At 38.8% G+C, this 22020-nt stretch overlaps 1 non-coding gene across 1 annotated transcript; it reads right to left on the reverse strand.

The window, feature by feature from the left end:
- Positions 1-11511: 11511 nt before the first annotated feature.
- Positions 11512-11648, reverse strand: LOC111760250 (small nucleolar RNA SNORA48). The gene has a single exon (XR_002793999.1). It is a non-coding gene; the product is annotated as a small nucleolar RNA SNORA48 (small nucleolar RNA).
- Positions 11649-22020: the final 10372 nt, after the last annotated feature.

Consider the following 22020-nt stretch of genomic DNA (forward strand, 5'->3'; position numbering starts at 1 on the left):
TCTGTTATGTTTCCTCATCTTTTGAGAAAGCATTTGGAAGTTTCTTTCCATTCTAACAGCTCAGAGTGTGTTTGCGGCCCTCCCCCCCAGCATTTCACCCGGGAATGTGGAGCCTCCCATGAGGCGAGGATATGCTCTCTGTCTTCAGGTAATGTCCCCAGTCCTGTCCGTGGCGCATCACTCAGTTAGTGGACTCGGAAGGACCCCTTCATCCCAGCTGGGAGGCTTGTCTGCCAAGGCCTTTAGGTGTGATCTTATCACTACCTGAAAAGCTGGACTCTAATTCCGTCTGATTCAAAAGGGCTGGGCCTAAGCCTTACAGAACAACAGCTTAGACCCAGATATACTGATAAACTGGCAAAGGACACTTGAAGGTCAGGGGCTGGGGTTTTCATACAGTTCAGATGTAGACCCTTTTGCTTCCTCTGAGGGAATATATATATTATTAAGGAAAATTTTCCACTACCTGTGATCTGGTTCAAAGCACTTCAGAAAATGCTTGAATAAGCAGGTTTTCTTTCAGGGATGAATATTCATCATTTTAGAGGGGGAAAAGGAGAGGGTCATAAATTTTCTCCCACCCTACCCTAGTATCCACAGTTAAAGGAATCAATTTGGCTTTGCCTAATCTCCATGACAAAGCAATCCTTGCCTGACTTCTGTTTTCCTCAGTCCAATGATTTTATAGTAAATTATTTAGAGACTGCAAAAGTGAAAATGGGGTAAAATCTGGAAGCCCTAATCACTGCCTAAACTTCTGGGTTCTGGGATATCATCATAAATTGTGCCTATAAACCACAGCAAGATGCTTGAATCTCTGGTCTATTTTTTTTTTTTCATTGATAAGTTGCATTTCTTTTCTAAAGATAGGAAGCATCTACCTCATTTCTCACTTATTAAAATGGGAGGTTCATTTACATAAAGAAGAAACTGCAGGGAGCAGATATGGCTCAAGCAGTTGGGCACCCACCTTCCACATGGGTGGTCCCAGATTCAGTTCCCAGTGCTCCTAAAGAGCCTGAGCAAACACAGTGAGCAGACAGCAAGCACGCAACGAGCAGACATGGAGAGCAAACAGCAAGCACAAAAAAGAGCAGTCAGACAAGGGAGCTATCTTGGGGTGGGGGGGAATAAATAAAATAAATCTCTAAAATAAAGAAGAAGAAGAAACTGCAGATAAAACATGGCTACCGTGACTATATATTATTTTATAAATTATTTATAACATATAGTATACTTCACAGATAAAATAGAGCCAAAAGTTACAAAAATAATCCAAAGACAAAACCAAAGAATTGTCCTTTAGTAAATGTCCACTACAAAGCCTCAAAAATGTACATGAATCAAAGTGTCTCACAAACAGAACAGTTTACACAATTCAGTTTAGGGTTTGTATTTGCAAGGTGCCAAATTACTGTTTGTTAAATAATTCATGATCTATGTCATCCATGACCATGATGACCAATACATGTTTATATGATCTTAGATGAAGTCTGGGCACATTCAACGTAATTCAGTTAATATTATAAATGCTACCACCAATTTGGCAAAATTATACTGTCAATTCCTCCTTACATATCTGATGGTTTATCAGCCCATGCTCCACTTTATGTCTAACCTCAGAATAACATAAGAACATAATGTAGCTGAGAACTGAAGACACATGCAGATGTGGTTCAAAATCTAAATCCAGTCTGGGCAGAGAACTTATGTCAAGTGTGCATCAGTGATCACGATGGCAATGTATTGTCCCTGCAGCCATGCCCTCACCTTTGAAGGAGGAATTCTCCATACAGTCAAAGCCATGCCATACTGTAAGGAAAACCCAAGCTGGGAATGACCTGATTGGGTGCATTGATTTCTGCCCTAATAGGTATGGATTACCTGCCTGGCCAAGGCCTCCCATTAATGGTACACTGCCTAGAGAAGCCAATAGATTTTTTTTCTTCATGCTAGGATAGTAGTTTAATTGACTGCCTTACCTGGTGACGAGGAAAGCCTCCAATTAGTAGAGTTCAGCCAGTTTGAGAGCTGGTTGAAGAAGCTGGAATAACTGTTGCAGCGCTTCACCAATAATTCTGACACTGAGATGCCAGGAAAAGGGTGCTTTAGAAAAAAATCTGCACAATTGATTTACTGTTGGTGATGAATGCTTCTAACTGCTCATACAATGCCTCCCTGCTCGCCTGCTTGAGCTCTTTCAGGGGTTGGCTCTGGAGTTGGCATAATTTTTACCTTAATTTTCTCAGACAGTCATTAGTAAGATTGGGTGCTTTTACAAGGAGAAATGGTCCTTCTGGCTTTTAATGGTTTCAGTCATAATTTGGGGCAAAAAAGAACACATCTCATAAGGCAGTGTGGGAGGGGAAGTGTCTGACTGTGGTCAGACCCAGGTTCTCGTCCCCCCCCAGTGGCATCAACCCCACAGCCATCCCACAGTCAATTTCTCCACCTTCAAAATGGGATTAAGAGTCTACACTTTCCACCTCCAAAAATAGTATTGAGGGGAAATATAAGATAGTTAAAATAACTTATAGTTCTTGAGGGAGAAAAGCAAACAGACACCATGATAGCCAGGGGACACAGGATGTTTGCACTCAGACAAAATTATTCAATCACTGCAAAACCCACTCCCACCTCTCACAGAGAAAGGCAAAGATACTCTGCACTTACTTCACAGCAATATTTATCTCACTAATCTGAGTAGCTCAGATAAAAGTCAAAATTTTGCTGCCTCAATTACCCAGATGATATCCTTAAAAATCTCTGTTTCACATCCATAGTGATAATCTTTGTAAGGACAATATTCTCTTCTTTAGGAAATGAGGTAACAGATCTGAAATCACTTCTTTTCCTTTGAATTTAATTTCTGAGGAGCACAAATTATTATGCTATGTTCGTACAAATGGAACCTTAAGACATCAGAAGACCATAAGACCTATCTGGAGTTTTTAGTTAAGGAGTTAAGATTCAGAGACTTCCAGAAAACTTCTCTTCAAGAAATCTCTCTAGGGTGACAATCCCAGGGATTTCTGGGTAACTCTTGCAAAGCATTACAACTCAGCCCTGTGGTTGTGCTGCCAGGAGACACACATCAAGATCGCAGTAAATTGCAATGCCTCAGGCTTAAACGAGTTTTAGAGGATTTTATGTGGTCATTATTCTAATTTCTGGAAAGAGTTTGTGAAATTTCTTTTCAAACCAATAGATGGATGACAGGGTGATTCTCCAACTTTGCAAATTATATTTAAATATTATTTAGAAAGGTAAAGAAAGGGAAGTAATTTACTTACTGTGTCTTGCTCTTTGATTCCAGAAGTGAGTCAAGATCCCTAATTTTTCAGACATTTTATATATATATATATATATATATATATATTTGGAAGCCCAGACTTCTCATTTTCTAAATCTAATTTACTCTCAACTGTTTTAATAACTCAGGTAAGTCATTTAGCATGGCAACCTCCTTATCTCTATAAAGTGGGTCCTTTTATTAATGCATAATAGTTATTGGGAGTTTAAATTCAAAATCCTCTATTTATGTTACATCCTTACAGTAATCTTGGGTGGAAGAGAGGCAGAGTCTCTATTTATGACTACAAGAACTTATATGCAACTTCCTGAGTATAACCCAATTGCCTGGGGGAAAAAGAATCTGCTTCTAGAATCAACTTCTGTTAAAATATCTTATGTTCAGAAGAAATTGACTGAACAAAAGTGACAATGCATACTTCATACCTATTTTACCCTTCTACTTTGTAAAATTTGGGCTCAGAATGTCAGCCTTCCATGCCTCCTATAAGCTGTCAAAATCACCACCAAATCTCATAAACTTGCTAATTCTAGTTTTCTTATAATTGACTGCATGAGTCTTTTATATAATTTATAATTTATATATAAATAATATATAATATCTTATGTGTATAATATGTATAATTTATAATTACCCAAACATTTGCAGGGGTCACAACCTCACCTTTGGTTTTACTGCAGAGGCTTTGCCTGTGTCCTGAGAAAGGGATTTTCTCTGGGGATATTTGCCTTTTGGCCATCCAAGGTAATCAGCCCTCTACCCACTCACCCCCCACCTCCAGAAGAGCCTCTCCATTCCCTGTCCCTCATTTCCATAGTCCATGCTCCTGCAGGAAGCTGATTTAGAGCAGGAAAAACCAGATAATACTCAGGAAAATGGCAGCAAGAATTAAAAAACCGGTCTCCTGGACTAAAGTGCCTTAAACTTTCTCAGTAGCATTTTCTTAAAGACATAAGAACTGCTTAAACTATATTAAGAACCCAGCACTATTTTTATGTTCAGAATTCCAGACCATGAACACTGTATTTGTTTTAGAGACTCAAGGAAAAGCATGATATAGATAGATGTGTCAAAACTAAGGACCTTGTTCAAAAATATGTTTTGACTACAAAATTAAATCAAAGCTATATGACCATTTATCAGGTTCCAATGTTTTAAATTTTTGTAGGAAAATGCCTTCTTAGGCCTAAATTAAATATATACATATCAAACCTTATGACCACTGGAGGTACTGAAGTTAGGGAGAAGGAAAAAGAGGTGCAATATGAGGGCATTTTCAGGACTTGGAATTGTCCTGAATGTCATTGCAAAGACAGGTACAGGCCATTATATTTCCTGCCATAACCTGCAGAATGGAGTGGAAAAGAGTATAAACTACAATGTAAACTATAATCCATGCTGTGTGGCAATGCTCCAAAAGGTATTCATCAATTGCAATGAATGTACCATGCTAATGAAAGAAGTTGTCAATGTGGGGGAAAGTGGGAGGTGTGGGGAGCGAGGCCTATGGGAGCCCCTTACATTTTTTTATGTAATATTTTATGTAATCAGTATCTTAAAAATAAATTAAAAATATAATTAAAAAATATCAAACCCTGATTTCTTATTATTGAATCTCAGGTTTAAAGGGGACCTTAGAATACTGGTGCTCCAAATGCTGATCTATAGACCCTTAAATCAACATCGATGTCTGAAAGATCTAAACAAAATGAGGGGTGAAATTTAATGTATAGACATGTGTGCATACACAGTGTCCTAGGGCTGCCTTAATAAAGTGTCACAAACTAAGTGGCTTAAAACACGAGAAATGTATTGCCTCACAGTTCTGGAGGCCAGAAGTCCCAAATTGAGGTGTCAGCAGAACCACACTCCCTGCGAAACCTGTAGGGGAGAGCCCTTCCTTGCCTCGTCCTAGCTGCTGGTGTTTGCTGGCAATCCTTGGCCTTCCGTGGCTTGTAGCTGCCTCCTCCATCTCCACATGGCCTTCTCGGGGGGGGGGGGGGGGGTCTGTCTGTGTCCCCTCTCCCCTTCTTATAAGGACACAGCCAGATTAGTTTAGAGGCCTGCCCTTCTCCACTAGGACCTCACTTTAGCTAATTCCATGTTGAATGACCCTATTTCCAAATAAGCTCCATTCATGGGACCAGGGGTTTGGACTTGAACATGCCCTTTTGGAGGACACAATTCAACCCATAACAGTATGTGTATGTGTGTGTGTCCTAGAAAGACTGCCATTGTACCTCTCCAAAAGACCTAGGTTTTACATCCTTCCTGTATTATTTTTTTCTTTTTTTTTCTGTAAAATTACATTTTCTTTCATGAAATAATAATCATAGTAGGTTACTTTATTTTGCTTTGGTTTATTTTAATTTTGGTGTTTTGTTTTGTTTTGTTTTTATTTGGCAAAATAAAAACTTGAAATACCTGATAGTCTCCAAATTTTGGGAGTAGAGTATTTTCTTGATCACTGAAATTCTTGCATCTAGGATGTAAGATGAAGACAACATGTTTCCAAACTCTATCTGACATTGGAATACTTCTCAGTAACTTTCATCCACTGGTCCTAGTTCTGGTTCCTGCAGCCACATAAACTCATCTCTCCTTCTTCCACATGAAAACCTCTTCTATAGTTGTAGACAGTTCCTGTCCTCCTAAGAATAAGAAGAAAAAAGACTTTCAGTTATCTTTTTGATAACTGAAACAGAGTTCAAAACAGAGCCTGTGAGGAGCAAGAAAGAAGTTGAAGGAAAGCAATATGTATGTACATAAAATTATTTAAAGAAAGAACTATCATCTATTCCATGTTTTATAAATGAGGAAACTGAATCTAAGCAGTTAAGTGGTTTAACCAAGATCAAATAACTTGTTAATGACATTCAGTATTCAGCAAATCAAATTCACTTGCCCTTGAGAAATGTACACATTAAGACAAAGGACAGAAAGGCAGTAGCAGATGTACACGAATCGATTCCACAAACATTTTCAGTATTCAAACTAGAGCATACATTGCTGTAGCAGCAAGGTTACAGAAAAGATAGCAGAAAAAGATAAAGTCTGCTTTTGAGAAGTTCACAATCATGACACAATATTTAAGTAAAATAGTAAAAGTATGAAAAAGTTACGTGTGAAAATAGAAAAAGAAACAATGCACTTTACTTTGGGGAGCTGGAAAGACACAAGAGAAGTGACATCTAAGTTGTCATGAAGGATGAGTAGGAGTTTGCCAAGGTGAGTAGACCATTTACTGCAGAAGGAGCAGTAAATGAGGGAAAATATGAGTTCATTCAGAGTGTTGAACTTTAGGTAACTTTGAGACATCCAGAGGAGATAGCCAGGAGGCAATTACAGCATGCATAAGAAAATTGATACAAACAGTCTTATAAAGTACATGTACAAAGAGGGTAGAGCTGGATGAAAATTTTTCAACCTTCTATCAAGCTGAAAAATGCTTTGTATAAAAGCTTAGGATGAATTTACCTTTAAATCTATGCTGCAAGAGGATTTTCTTTTCCTTATCATAGTGCAGAAATCTACTTTCATTGATAAGAAAAAGAATAGGAAATATATCCTACAAAGAGATGAGTTTCAATATTGTGAAAATTAGGTTGTTCAACATCAAACTTGCTATCTTTAACTCAGTGATATGCGCACAGTTAATCTTTGACCAATAGGTTCCCAGTGCTTAAAACCTACCCTAGTTTGCCATTAATAGAAAAATAAAAGTAAGGAGGTAGACTTATCTTTCATATTCCTTGAGATTACCTGTTCAAGATTATTTTCATATAAATATGGAAGTGGCTTCTTGATACCTGATAAGCACTCTAGGATTCTTTTCATCCTAGCAGTGATAGATTGATTGGTTTAGGGTCCAGATGGTTTTGAAGCATGTCTCAGAGATTCAGAGGTACAGATTTGCCATCATTAATTCTGTCTTTAAAGGGCATCTGGCTGGTGGGCTGAAAAACCTGTCAAGGAGCCAGTGCCCACTGTGTGCCAAGCTGTATCACTTTGATAACGGTTCTGTCCAAGTGAAGGGCTCTTATATCAGGGTGACTATGGAGTGAAAGCAGCTGCAGACAGTACAACAGACTGCACTTGCCTGAGATAGTTCTGGCATGATCCCTTCAACCATATGCTCTCTGAGCCTACTACCTCCTCCATGCCTCTGTCCAACACTCACCAACCTCCATTTCCAGGTGCGTAGAACATAAGCTTGGATATCATCATCTCAGCTGTCTCTATGAGCTACAATTAAATACAAGGAATAGCTTAAGAATTACCTTTTCTTTGAAAAATGCAACTGAGAACAATTACAATTTTTTTAAAAAAATAAGCAGATTTGTATCAACAATAGCTAGCAATGCTCCCTGCTCACAAGCTTAGGATATATATTTGGAGATCTCCAAGTAGGCATTGATCCAGGAGAAAACTTCCTGCAAGTATTGTTACTCCTTCCTTTTTACCTGTCTGTGAAAGTTCCAACTTGGAATTTTGAATAATAACCTGAATAACCCATCTGGTCTACTTCAATCTCTATTACTACATTTAAAGCTACTAAACAAAATTATCTCTCCCTGTCCTGCAGCTTCTATTTTGAGTTTTCTCTTGGCACCACTTTAGTATGTACTTAAAATTAGGGTTTTTTTTTTGAGCTTGGATGAGAGCAGAATAATTTTCTGTTATGCTTGACTGAGAGCTAGGAAAAATATTTCAGAGACAGAAAGATACCTCTGAGTGGTTATAAGAATAATTTGGGAGAGGACTGATAGAGAATTTAATTTTAGCAGCATTAATATGTGGAACAAAATGGTAAAATGTCACTTTCATATTTTGTTATATATTGCTAGTCATACATAATAGCTATGATTAATACATACTTTGATTGCAGCTAAAGAATTATTGTCTATATGTCGGCATTACATAAACGCAAGTTGAATAAGATCCTTTCAGTGTGGTGGTGTTTGTTATCTCATCCCTTAGTCATCGATATAGCCCAAGAAGGGGTTCTCTGTAAATACCCTCTAATAATGACCCAGATCATTTCATTTATCCACAGAAGCTGCTATAATTATTTTTCTTCATACCTTGTTTTGCACATTGATAGCAAGACAATTAAGAGCCTCCAGTAAAAATAGACTGAGACATACACCACTCAAGGATATCGTTCTCTTGGGCTGTTGGTAGAACTCCCTCCAGTTTAATCTGCCTCTCAGTAAAAATGCCAAGATAGCTTCAGAGAATATTACACTTAAAAATATTGCTTCTATATATATTGTCAGGAAGCACTGTCGGGGAAACAAAATCATCTTGTCACAGAAGCCTGCTGAAATTGTCCAAGAAAAAAATAATGAAGTAAATGCAACAGGGCAAACCAAAACAAGGAAAGTTAAGACAAATTTTACAAAGATTTCTGAAGCAAATGTAAAGTTTTCTTTTGAGAATTTGTTACTCCTGCATAGAACCCACTCCTTAAGCCTGGGGAAAAAGTTCCTCTCTCTCATTAATGAACACTTCAAAGGAAAATTTAGGCAATAACATGTGGTCTTGTGGGAAAATCCATTTTAAAGCTAATTGTGAAAGTAAGACCATAATTTAAAGAAAATTTGTGGAAAGTTTGCCAGCTAAGCATATAATTGATGTAGTCCTTATTTTCTTTCTCCTTGACTTCTTTGCATCACTAAATATAATTGAAAATCTCTGTCCCCTTAGCCTCTAGTCCCAGCACTTGCCTTGTTTTTTCCCTTCCTCTCCAATCATGTTCTGGTTTCCTCATTTCTATGTTACCAACTCTTCCTCTCTAATCATTAATTCACTATCAAAGCCACAGTTATTTAAAGCTATGAAATCTAGCTCTTTAATTTTATGATTTGCCACATCAAACCCAATGCCTAAAACCATATAGATGATCTTCTTTCCAAAACCTGGTGCCCTTTGGACGGTTGCAGTTTTGGCAAAGGCACTATAATTCCTCTAATCACTCAGACTCAAGACCCCAGTCAACTGACTAATACTCTTCATTTTTCCATTATGATATCATCCAACAATATTTACTCGTAGGTAATAAGATTTTATAACAAATAAATATTATTTAAAAATATATACACACCAAAGCATCTCTATATATATACATATACATCTCTCCATAAATCTTATCTATCCCTTCACCTCAATGCTAAGCTCTGTATTCATCTTTACTCAACACCCCAGTTCATCTGTTCTCACCCTGTCCATTTGAAGTGGATAACCTCACTTCCTACTTGGCTAAGAGAACTGAAGCCGTCCAGCGTGTATTCTCCCCACTTGATCTTTAAAAACCTCAAAATTGCACATGATAGGCATTCTTCCCTCATGTTATCAAGTGGCCTTGATTCCTTGCCTGTCTATCTTTTCTTGGCTCTCGGCCCATTAATCAACTGTCCACCACCAGTCTCTGGCATCTTCTACCTCTTTCTGAAAAACAACTTCTTCCTTTCTACCTATAGCATTTGCAAGTACTTCATCCAGGAAAGGGTCTTCCTTTAACCATGCTAATTTCTCGAGCTACCAGGCCAAGTATCCCTTTCCTTCTTGCCATTCTTCTTGAGAGAGCTCTGCCTTCCCTCCCTAACTTCCCACTGACTTCTCAACCTGCTATTCTCTGCTTTAAGTCATTAGCACTCTATCAAAACGTCTCTCTCGGTGATCATCATTTAACTCCTAAAAAACAAATTAGTAGCCTCATTGCAGCTTTTTCCTTCTTGGCCTCCCTGATACATTTGCCACTGCCAACAACTCCCTGTCTCTGAAAACTCCCTCCTCCTTTGGCCCCTGTGACTCTCCACTCCTTGGAGCCCCTTCCTATTTTTCTGACATCAATCAGGTTTACTTTTTTGGCATTTCTCCCACTTCCTATCTCTTAAACTTTGGTTCCCCCCAAATCCTGTTCTTGATCCCTTCCTTTCTCCCTATATATTTTTTTCAGTTCAATTTAATTAGTTGACATACGGCTGAATGCCAAATCTCTATCTCTTACTTCTCTCTTGAAATGCAGAGCATATTTCCAGTCACTTCCTAGACAGCTCCATTTGGTGTTTTATAGGTATCTCAACCTGAACATGTCCAAAATGTAACTAACCACTCTCCTTAAAAATGTCCTTCGCTGAAAGTGGATGTGGCTCAGGTGACTCGGCTCCTGCCTACCACATGGGAGGTTGCTGGTTCAGATCCTGCTAAAGAAGAGAGTGAGGCGGCAGACTTGGCCCAGTGGTTAGGGCGTCTGTCTACCACATGGGAGGTCCACAGTTCAAACCCCGGGCCTCCTTGACTCATGTGGAGCTGGCCTATGCGCAGTGCAGATGCGCGCAAGGAGTGACGTGCCACATAGGAGTGTCCCCACGTTCAAGGAGTGAGCCCCATAAGGAGAGCCACCCAGCGCAAAAGAAAGTGCAGCCTGCCCAAGAATGGTGCTGCCCACATGGAGAAATGACACAGCAAGATGACACAGCAAAAAGAAACACAGATTCCCGTGCTGCTGACAACAGAAGCGGACAAAGAAGACACAGCAAATAGACACAGAGAACAGACAACCGGTGTTGGGGGGGGAGGAAGGAGAGAGAAATAAATTTTAAAAAAAGAAGAGAGCAAGCTAGCGTGACAGGCAGGCATGACAACCTGACACAACAAGAGACACAAGAAGAAAAAACATAATGAGAGATACAGCAAAGCATGGAGTACAGGTTCCAGTGTCTCCTTAGAAGACAGCAAGCTGACATGACAGGTAGGTATGGCAAGCTGGTGCAACAAGATGACGCAACAAGAGACACAGTGAGGAAAATCATAATGAAAGACACAACAAAAGAAGGGAGCAGAGGTGGCTCAAGTGATTAGGCACCTCCCTCCCACAACAGAGGTCCCAGATTCAGCTCCCAGCGCCTCCTAAGGAAATAAGGAAGACAAACAGACACAACAAGTGAAAAACAGTGGAATGGGGAGAAATAAATAAATAAAATAAATCTTAAAAAAAAAGTCCTTTCCTTGCCTGAACTTCCTTTTTGTTTCCTTATTAAAAAGCTAGTAGGATTGCTCTGTTTACTGTTCCCAATCACAGTTCACCTATTTCTTTCTAGATATTTTAAGTTACACTCATTCCTAGAATATCTTTCTTCTTTCCTTCCTTCCAGCAATCCAACACGATATAATTTTTTTTTCTTTTCTACAATCCGTGTGTCCTAGGCATGAACCAGGCATAGGCATGCTACAAAAGCGAAGGTGGGATGAACAAAGGGTTGCTCTGTCCCTGGATGAAATGAGATGAGCACCACCATACCAAATGCCACTCTACCCAGGTAGGGAGGCACTATGCAAATTTCAGATCAAAACATCAAGTCCCTACAGTCCCATGGCCTGATCACTTGTCGTCTTTGAATGCCTACAATATTTGTATTCCATTCCTTTGATTTAGCATTTAACTGTGTCATCTCATTTATTTTTGCATATTTTTTTAGCTTTCATTTTGCACTTTATTTTTTTATTTATCTTTTTTAAAGATACTTAGATCACACAAAATGCTACTTTTATATGTCTCTAATTCAGTTCCTCAATTAGACTAATATTTTCAAAGAAGCATGGCTCAGCTATTACATTCCTCCATCTGTCTCCCTGATTCATATATTCAAAATACGTTTATATGTTGTTTATACCATATGACATGTTACCAGAGAACTTGGCCGTTAATGGAAGAATCAGAAAAGAAAATAAAGAAATAAGCAATGTGATAAGTGTGTGTTAGTGTGTAGAGTATGCTTTGAGTGCACAAAGAAATGCCTTAAAGGGGTTAAAAATTGTCCCAGAAGATGCCACTTTGTTTTATTTTCAAAGGAAGAAAAATAATAAAGAAGATGGATGATAGTAAAAAGGTATTCTAAGCAGAAAAAATTTAAATAGCCAAGACAAGACATAATTTATTTGTAAAACACGTAATTAAGCATGGATAGATAGGAAGAGTGACAGGAAACTGGAAAGACAAGAATCACTAAAGGTTTAAATATCAGGCTAGGATTTTGACTATATTGTCAGGATAACAGGAAGCCATGCAGGAATTTTTTTTAACAAATCAATTGTATTGATATATATTATTTAATAAAGCCTAAATACATCCAAAGTGTACAATCAATGGTATTTGTTATAATCACATAGTCATGCATTCATTACTTCAGTCATTATTAGACCATTTTCATTATTTCAATAATAATAAACAACAACAAAAAAACCTCATCACCTCTCAGTCTCTGTTTCCCCTACTGTACAGAGCTGCTATGCTGCTATTCCATTTCTATCTCTCTAGTTTATTAGTATTTACACTTTGTAAAATGTCTATATATGCAATAGTACTCATATTCATATTCCACATGAGGTTTCACTGTTATAAACTCCCATGTTACATTTTTTAGCTTTCCTTCTAGTAATATACATGTCTTTACACTTGCCCTTTCAACCCTTATAATAGCTCTGCTAATACCAGAGAACTTGGCACTATAATGTGCTTTCACTATTTCTATTCATTTCCAAAGATTTACAAACAACCTTTTTTACCAATTCTGCACAGATTAACCTTCAGCTTTCCATTCTCTACCCTCATTCGATTGTCTGGTGACTTATATAGCCTTTTTATTTAAGTCATATATATACAAAGGTGTACACATCGTGTGTACAACTCAATGAATTTTCACAAAGTGAACACACCCATGTAACCAACATCTAGATTAAGAAAGAGTATACAATCAGAACTGGAAGGATTTTATGCAGTGGAAATAGATATCAGACATGTACTTTGAAAGTTATTTCTTGTGTACTGAAAGAAGAGACAGTAGGGAAACCGTTTCAATTGGAAGGGCAAGAAATTATAAAGAACTTAAAGCAGGGAAGCGGACTTGGCCCAATGAATAGGGTGTCCGCCTACCACATGGGAGGTTCATGGTTCAAACCCTGGGCCTCCTGAACCCATTTGGAGCTGGCTCATGCGCAGTGCTGACACGTGCAAGGAGTGCTGTGCCACGCAGGGGTGTCCCCACGTAGGGGAGCCCCAAGATCAAGGAGTGCGCCACGTAAAGAGAGCCGCCTAACGCAAAAGAAAGTGCAGCGTGCCTGGAAATGGCGAGCTGATACAACAGGGAGAGCTGACACAACAAGATGACACAACAAAAAGAAACACAGTTTCCCGTGCCACTGACAACAACAGAAGCGGACAAAGAAACAAGGCGCAGCAAATAGACAAAGAGAACAGACAACCCAGGTAGGGTGGGAGGGAGAAATAAATAATAAAATAAATCTTTTAAAAAAAAAAAGAACTTAAAGCAGTGACATTGTAAATTGAGAGGAAAAGGTATGTTTAAGAAATATTTGGGAAGCAAAATCAATAAACTTTTTAACAGATTGAAGTGTGATGTGAGGGAGAAGAGGAATCTGAGACTTGAGACTGGGTTAATGATTATGGTAGAAAGTTTGTAAAGATGGCCACAACAACTTCTCCAATCTACGGGCAGATAAGATAATATTCTTTTAGAGTTGACATTCCAATTCTCCCATTATGAGGGGGAGCTTCCCTACCCCTAGAATCCAGGATTGCCTTGTGACTTGCTTTGACCAATAGAATGTGGCAGAAGTGGCATTATGTGACTTCTGAGGATACACCTCAAAGGGCTTACAGCCTCTGCTTTGGTCCTCTTGGAAAGCTGCCCAGAGTATGTCATGTACAGAAGGCAGTATAGACTATGGAAAAATAAGAGTATACTTGGGGGTGAGACAGGGCTGGGGGGCAAGACACCTTAACCAACAGCCAGAATCTACTGTTAGACATGTAATTGAGGCCATCTTGGACTTTCCAACCCAGCGACCCTCCGCTGAATGCGTGAGTAATCCCAGGAGAAAGTAGCAGAAGAAATTCCCAGTCAACCCACAGGCTAGAAAGCAGAATCATGAGAAATAATAATTTGTTGTTGTTGTATGGAGTTGTTATGTAACAATAAATAACACACACAGAATTTGGTACCTGGAGGTAGAGTGCTGCCAAAACAAAAACCTAAAAGATATGGCATTGGTTTTGTGACTAACAGTATTCTTACTACCCTTCACCAGCTGCTAGTGAGGCTGGAAAAGCAGTGAGAAATTGTTATTAGAAGCAAGAACAAGGATGACCTGCGTTATGAAGTGGTGGAACAATTGGCACACATATTATTGGTGGTAACATAAAAGATATAAAATCTACCAATGAAAATTTTGGATTTCCAGCAGAATGTTAAAACTGCCAACTGAATTCTTTTACCTGACCATGAAAAGAAATTACAAACTAGATATGAGCCAAAGAAGGTATTATTTGGTTTACAAGCATAATTTAGAGGAAATATGGATGGACTAGGATTTGTCAGGTTGGATAATAAAACTATTTCTCATTCCCAATCTCTTCAGAAGGCAACAGTCTCTCAAAGTAAGAAATGAACTTGAACTTGGGGTAAAGATCAAACTAAGAATGTGGTTTGTTTATAAGATCCTTTGTTAAAACCTCTGAAAAATTTTAGGTATGTTCCGCTAGACAAAAAAAGCTTCTAAGAATCTTAAAGTTATTATCCCGTAGCTGTCTCACAAATGACCCAGAATGAGAGAGGTCTGTCACAAAAGGAATTATGGACATGGCTTGGGGGTATTGGAACAAACCCAATCAGATTCATAGGGAACCCACAATATTTTAATGGAGTTATATCATCTTGAACTAAAAAGTACCAAGATAGTTCAAAATGAAAAGATGCCTCTGGACCCTAGTTTTCTGTGGCAGGAAGTAGACTGAAAAAGTTATTCAGCTGCAAGAATATTTCATTTCATATATATATATATACACACACACACACATATATATATATATATATTTTTTTTTTTTTTTTAAGATGTTTCAGAATGTGGAGGTAGGAGCCCAGAAAGCAAACCCAAGAATAGTCAAGGAAACATTCAGTAAGCAGAATGGACTCTAATTAAGTAATTCTGCCCTAAAATAGTGAAAACTGGTGGCATGCACCTGGCTAGATTTCAGAATTTCTATAGTCTAGTTGTTGCTCTGTGCTTCCATTCTTCCCCCTTTTAAAGGCAGAGTATTTCAATTATCTGATTAGGTATGTGAAATGCAGATAGCTTGGTATTTTTAACCCATAGTCTGTGAGTCAATAGAACCTACACCCAAGGAATCAGACCAAGAGCCTCATCTGCATGTGTGATCCTCATTTATATGATGAGATTTTGGATTTTGAGCCTTAGCCAAAATTGGATGAGACTCTTTAGGGAGAGAATGAACATATTTTGCATCAGGAAGGAATGTAAATAATTGTGGGCAGAGAGTGGATGGTGGTAGATTGAAAACACTGGCCACAATATTTTGCAGTTCTGCTCATGAAGAGGGGCAGTCTGTTTCGCCCCTTTGTTCTGGGCTAGCCTTGTGACTTACTTCGACCAATATAACGTGCTGCAGTGATGTGCAAGCTTTGGAGCACAGGCCTTAAGACACCTTTCACTTTCCAATCTGCCTTTCTTAGAAAACTTCCCTGGAAGTAAGCTGGAAGATGAAAGAACATGCTGAGGGACCTGGGGGTCATAAACATTTGAAACAGGACATTGTGGGCCTGTAACTAATTCAGAAAACAGAGTGTGGATCGATTTTTGAGGATTGAACTCACATGAACTAGCAAATGAGTCTGGTGTATAAAACCAGAATGCCGATATAGTATTTTACCTTATAAAATAAAAATGTCAAACAGACCAACATTCTTGAGTTGTCATTATTAGTTCAGTTTCTCCCTATAGTCAGATCCACTTAAGAAGTAAAATTATAATCAAAAGCTTACCTTTGAGATTTTAGGATCAGAACAATGGGTAATATTCAGAAAATTGACACTTTTAATATTTAATGGCATCTCCACAATAGTATGATTTTGGAATTTTATACTCAAGGTCATTAATTCATAATTTATATGAAAAGTAATTATTGAATGTGTCCCATGTGACAAGCATAGTTCTTGGCACTGAAGACAGAGCACTGTAAACAGCAGGCATCCATTTTTGCCCTTAAGGAGTTCACACTCTGGTCTTTGGCAAAGACCGTTCTCTACTGGATGTTCCTTGAATGAGCACTAGCTGAGGGAGGCTCTGTGACCTTCTTCTGACTCCGTTTCTGACTTCCTTTCTGTTTGACATATTCTTTCTTTAGATGGTCTAGGAGCCCTTTTCTCTCTTTAAAGTGACTACAAGTTGTCCATGTTGCACAGATTTTTTAGTTTAACTCTTTCTACATTAATTCCCACGTTAAGGGGAAGGATATTATGCTTCCATCCACACTTCCATATGCTGCTTGTATCTGGTATATCTGCCAACACAGATAACATAGTAGATAATAAGGAAAAGAGCATAGAAAAAAAACAGGAATTATATTGTGAAAAAAGAAGTGCCCTTTCTTAATGTAAATCGATTTTTAGAAATGTTCATATCTATGAGTAAATAAGTAAAATATATTTTTATATTACTTCTATTTTAATTAATTGTCCTTATATATTGTCTTTACATATTATATTTTTGGAAAGTCAATTAAACTTTTCTTAACTTGGGATGCTTTTTTTTTTTGAGGCGTCAGGGCCAGGGATTGAACCCAGGACTTTGTATGTGGGAAGCCAGCGCTCAACCACTTGAGCCACACTTTTTTATTCCTATAGTTTCAGAACCGTCTTCTTTCTCCTTGGCAAATCTTAACTTCTTCTTAAATCATAATTCTATGTTTTATATCTATATCTATCTATATCATCTATCTTTATCATGCCTAGAAAAAGCTCTGGAACGAAACTTGTTCCATGATGGCTCCTTCTGGAACACTCTCCCTGCTTTTCTGCCCACTTACATGATCACTATTTTAAGCTTTCTCCTCTTGATCCTCTCTTTCCCACTCCCTAAATATTCACAGTCTGTAAGCCTCCCTCTTTGGCAGTCACCTCTTGTCATTCTGTGGCTCTCCTCAAGTGGTCTTATCTACTCCCATGGCTTCAACTCTGTGTCTGGGTCCTTCCTTTAAGAAGCAGAGACAAAGATAGGATTAAATTTGCAAGAAATTTGTTTGAAGAGATGCCTGTGAGAGAAAATAAGGAAAGAGTCAGTAGATGCTGGGAGAGCCATCAGACTGTAGTGCTAGTCAGAGAGCAAGTGAAGGAGAGAGGGAAGGAAAATTGGGCAGAAGTATCTTAGACAGCTGTGCAGTTCTAAGGAATGTTAGGCAAAGGTTTCCTGAGAGTCCTCAAACTAAAGTCATTTATCTGGGGACTACCCCATGTCCTAGGAATGGACCAGTCCTAGTATCTTTCTAAACCCAGTCATTATCTGGAAGGTGTCCCATAAGATGTTTGGCCTTGGCAGAAACGTGGGATGGATTCCAGGGTGCAGGATCTGTGGCCGTTAGTCACCGTTGCTTGCTATAGTTGAGATCTGAGAGTAGCTTTGTCATGGCTACCACAAAACGCCACCTGACAATTCCCATACCCTGATCTCCAGCCCTAGCTTTTATTCTCAGATTTACTTTTATAATTACCTCAACTGTGAGGGAAACAGAAGAATTTCATTTCAGTCTTCAAAATTAAAACTTCTATGTTGGGAAGGTGGGGCTCTTAAGCTGAGATTCTCCAAATATAGAAAGTCTATTCAAACAATTATGGGCAGCTATGCATATGATGTACATAGCTTCACTAATTTGTGATTTCATTTAACAATTTATTTAAATGCTGATTAAAGCAAGGCACCAAACAGACTGTCCAAATTGCAAAAGAATAGTCCCTGTCGTGAAGCATACACTTCAAAAGTGAAGTCCCTTGCAAGGTGTATAAGACTCTTCTCTACAACAAACAAAGGCAAACTCAGAAGTTTGATTTCCACTAATACATGACATTGTTTTAAATAAATGGTTAGACCTTTTTTCCACAAAATACATTCTCCTTCTCCAAGCTTACCATGTTGGCTGACAATTTCTTCCATTTAATGGTTCTATTATTTATCTTGGAATGAATAACAGTCTGTTTTATTCTTCCTTCCTCAAATTGAACAGTTTGAGAGTGCTGTGTATCATTCTGTCAGCAACTACTTCTAGTTCTTGAATAAAATTTACCCAGATGTTTTATAGCTAAGCCAGTGCTTCCAGTAGAACTTTCTGTAATGATAGAAATGGTCTCTATTTTTGGTGCCCAATCTAAAGCCACTGGCCATATTAACCCATGGGCCCCTTGAAATGTGACTAGTGCTACTGTGGGACTGAATTGCTCATTTTATGTAATTTTAGTGGCTCTAAATGAAATTTAAATAGCCATATGTGGCTGGTGGCTAGTGAATTGTAGAATGTCAGTCTAATCCTTAAATACTAGAATATTGACCCTAGGCTCTCTGATTCTCAACTTTCCTTCCTTTGCCTCTCTTCATCTAAAATGTTACTAGCCCTAATATCTGGGATTGGGTTGTTTTCCTTTACTTTAAAATTCATTAATAATCACTAATAAAGACTCACATGACTATAATGTTGGAATCAATCAGAACTGGACATAATCCAGATATGTAAAACCAGGATAATTTAGATAAAAGACTCCTTGATCCATCCCCTGTTGAATGAGGGGCTCGTTGGGGTAAGGACGACAGAGATAGACTCACTCCGGAGACAGGTTCATGACGCATGTCTGTTTTATTGAGGAAGTTGCAGCGTTTATATAATGGTTTAGCTGGTAGGTGGAGGGCTTACGGGAGGAGGGTGAGGCGGGGCTGGAGACATTTGGCTCAGTGCCAGTGCGCCATCTTTTGGGTGTGCCCAAAAGCGTGTGGACTGGAGAGTGTGCTCATTTAGTCGCTGGCAACACAGCCAGGCTGCATGTCTCTGCCGTTCTATCTACATTCCCCAACTCCAGTGGAGAAAAAACTCAGCAATTAACAGTGAGGTGTGATTATACAAGCAAATAAAGTGGGATTTTGTCCATATCCATTTTAACAATAAAGGAATAGGTAATTCATGTAGATCACTCATGTGTCTGAAAAAAATGGCCAAAACACTATTAATGCAAATATAAATTACTACACATTGTGAGATTAACCAAGTGACTGTAAATTAAAATAAATGGATGATTATGAACTAAACCACTATTTATGTAATGATTGAAAAACACATGAATGTAAGAAAACACTTAAAAAGCACCTACAAAGCGACTTTCAGTCACAGGCATGCCCAGGAGGAGGTGTGCCTTGAAGCAGAATGATGCATGCAGCCTGGCTTTCTATGAAATATACACTGAATTTTAGTTCTTACAAAATACAAAATTTTAGTGACCTTTAAGAACTCGTTGAGTTCATTCTTTGTCCATGTAATTGTGCATAACTCACCTGGAAGAACTAAGGAAGACTGAAAAAAGAACTCATGCTTGTGAGTCCCTGAGCTAGAGAGGAACTTGATTGAATTTGGACTCTTTGTTTTCTGCTGCTGTTTTCTTCCCACTTAGATCATTTCCTACAGAATTAAATGGATAAACAAACAGGTCAAATAAGCAAGTGTAAGACACGTGATGTTTACCTGGACTGGACCTTAAGAAGTATTCATATCTGCATTAATATCCATTTCCTCGCCTTTCTAAGACATGATCTCCTCTTTTACTGTGAGAGACCTCTTGATCTCTACAGGGAGGAGCAGGGAAGAGACAAAATAGGAGAAATTGGATAGTTAAGTTGGGTCAGCAAGAATGTCATTTTGAAGCATGGGGAAGGACATTAAAGCAAATGTAATCCTCTTTCAAATATACTCAATTCCAGCTCTATTCTGTGGCATTTTTAAAGTAAGATCAGATGGAAAATTGTTTATACATTCATTCACTCAACAATATCCACACTAGACACTAATATGATATAGAAAAAGATAAAAATTGTTCCTACCCTTTGGATATTACAATCTGCTCAGTAAGCCTAATTTATGAGACCCGTTCTGAGCCTGAAATGACAAAATAGAATTCATTTTAGGATTAGATGATACTCCCATTTTTTTAAGGTTGTATATAACATATAAATGTTCCAGAAGTTCCAATTCACCTGTTTTTATATTATTAAAGTATTGAATAGAAACAAAATAACTAAAGATGCATTTTATCCATAGCAAAAATTAGAACAGCATTATGATAATGAACTGGATCAAATGGTAATAGCTCTATGATGAAAAATAAATCTGTGGGGAGAGACTTCAGCTGTCAGGGGATTCAGCTCATCCTCCAGGGCAGTTAGAATCTATGTATCACATGTTTGGGGGGCTCTGGAGACCAGAGGAACACTACACAATTCAGGGAAGAACACAAGGAAAAGACTGGCTATCTGCAGAGAAGATTTGTGAGGAGATCCCTTCACACTGCAGACGCTTTTGCCCATTCCCCACTGGCATGGCAGCCTGCCTTGGAAGCTGCTCTCTATTTGGAATTGGAAGATCCATTTCCCAAAAGCAGGGAAAGAGGAGATGGCCTGACACTGATAATGCTATTGATTAGCAAATTAGACTAGCTAGATTTCACTTCTAAATACAGCTAAGGTTTAAACCCATTGTTTTAGTTTACCACAGGGTTGCTGATGCAAAGTGCCAGAAATGACTTGACTTTTATAAAGGGGATTTATTTGGGCATAAAAGCTTTCAGTTCTGAGTCTGTGAAATGTCCAAATCAAGGCACCATCGGCAATGCTTTCTTAGTAAAGTCAGCTGCCATGTGGCAAGGCAAGATGGCCTCCAATCTCTGCCCAAGGTCTCTGCCTTCCTCTCCAGAATCTATGGTGGCTTCCTTTTCCTCTCTGTGTGCCTATCTCCCTCTCTCTCTGTGCCTCCATTTATATCAGACCCAGAAAGAGGGCAGAGACTCAACCTAAGTCATGCCTCACTGATGTAGTCCAATTGAAAGGGTCTCACACCCACAAGAATAGATGAGTTCAAAAACATAATCTTTCTCTTTTTGGGATTCATAAAAGAACTTCAAACTGTCATACCCATCTAAGTCAGAAAGAAGATGGCAGGCTACATTTTAACTCTGACCCTGGCGGATTGAAAATCACAGTGACTTCCTGGACAGTAGGGATCAGCTTCATTCTGCCCAGGTCAAATTACCACCCACAGCCTGGCTTCAACCCTGCCCCTGGCAGGGAAGGAAGGTAGGTGGAGCTTCTTCAGTCTCTCCAGGCAACTACAGTCAGTTTCAAGCTGCAAGGCTTAGAATACTTCCCATACCCTCATTACCAATCCTGCCCCTGGCAGGGGAGAAAGGTGGGCAGAGGTTGATAGGTTTCCTGGGGCAACTGCAGAGAGTTTCAACCCAATCAGCTCAGAAAGCAGTCAGCAATCTCTGTGTCTCTGGCAAGAGAGGTTCTACAGCTAATTTAGAGATACAGTGCCCACTTGGAGTGGCAGGAAACATCTTGTTTAATGGCAGCTCTTCCCCAAGAAAAGGGTAGGCATGGCCCAGTGCAGATTGTGGTAATTGATTAGAGATCTCACATCACAGGGTCTGGGATCTGTGCAACAGTTTCATACCAGTATGGCTAGCAGCCTCAGCCTCAACCATACTATTGACAGTGGTGAAGTGGGCTGAGAATTAAAGGCACAGCATTACCTTAGGACTGTGGGGAAACAGCTGGACGAAGGGAACCACCTGCTGGGT

This window comes from Dasypus novemcinctus, chromosome 3 (assembly GCF_030445035.2).
Source record: "Dasypus novemcinctus isolate mDasNov1 chromosome 3, mDasNov1.1.hap2, whole genome shotgun sequence".
NCBI lineage: Eukaryota > Metazoa > Chordata > Mammalia > Cingulata > Dasypodidae > Dasypus > Dasypus novemcinctus.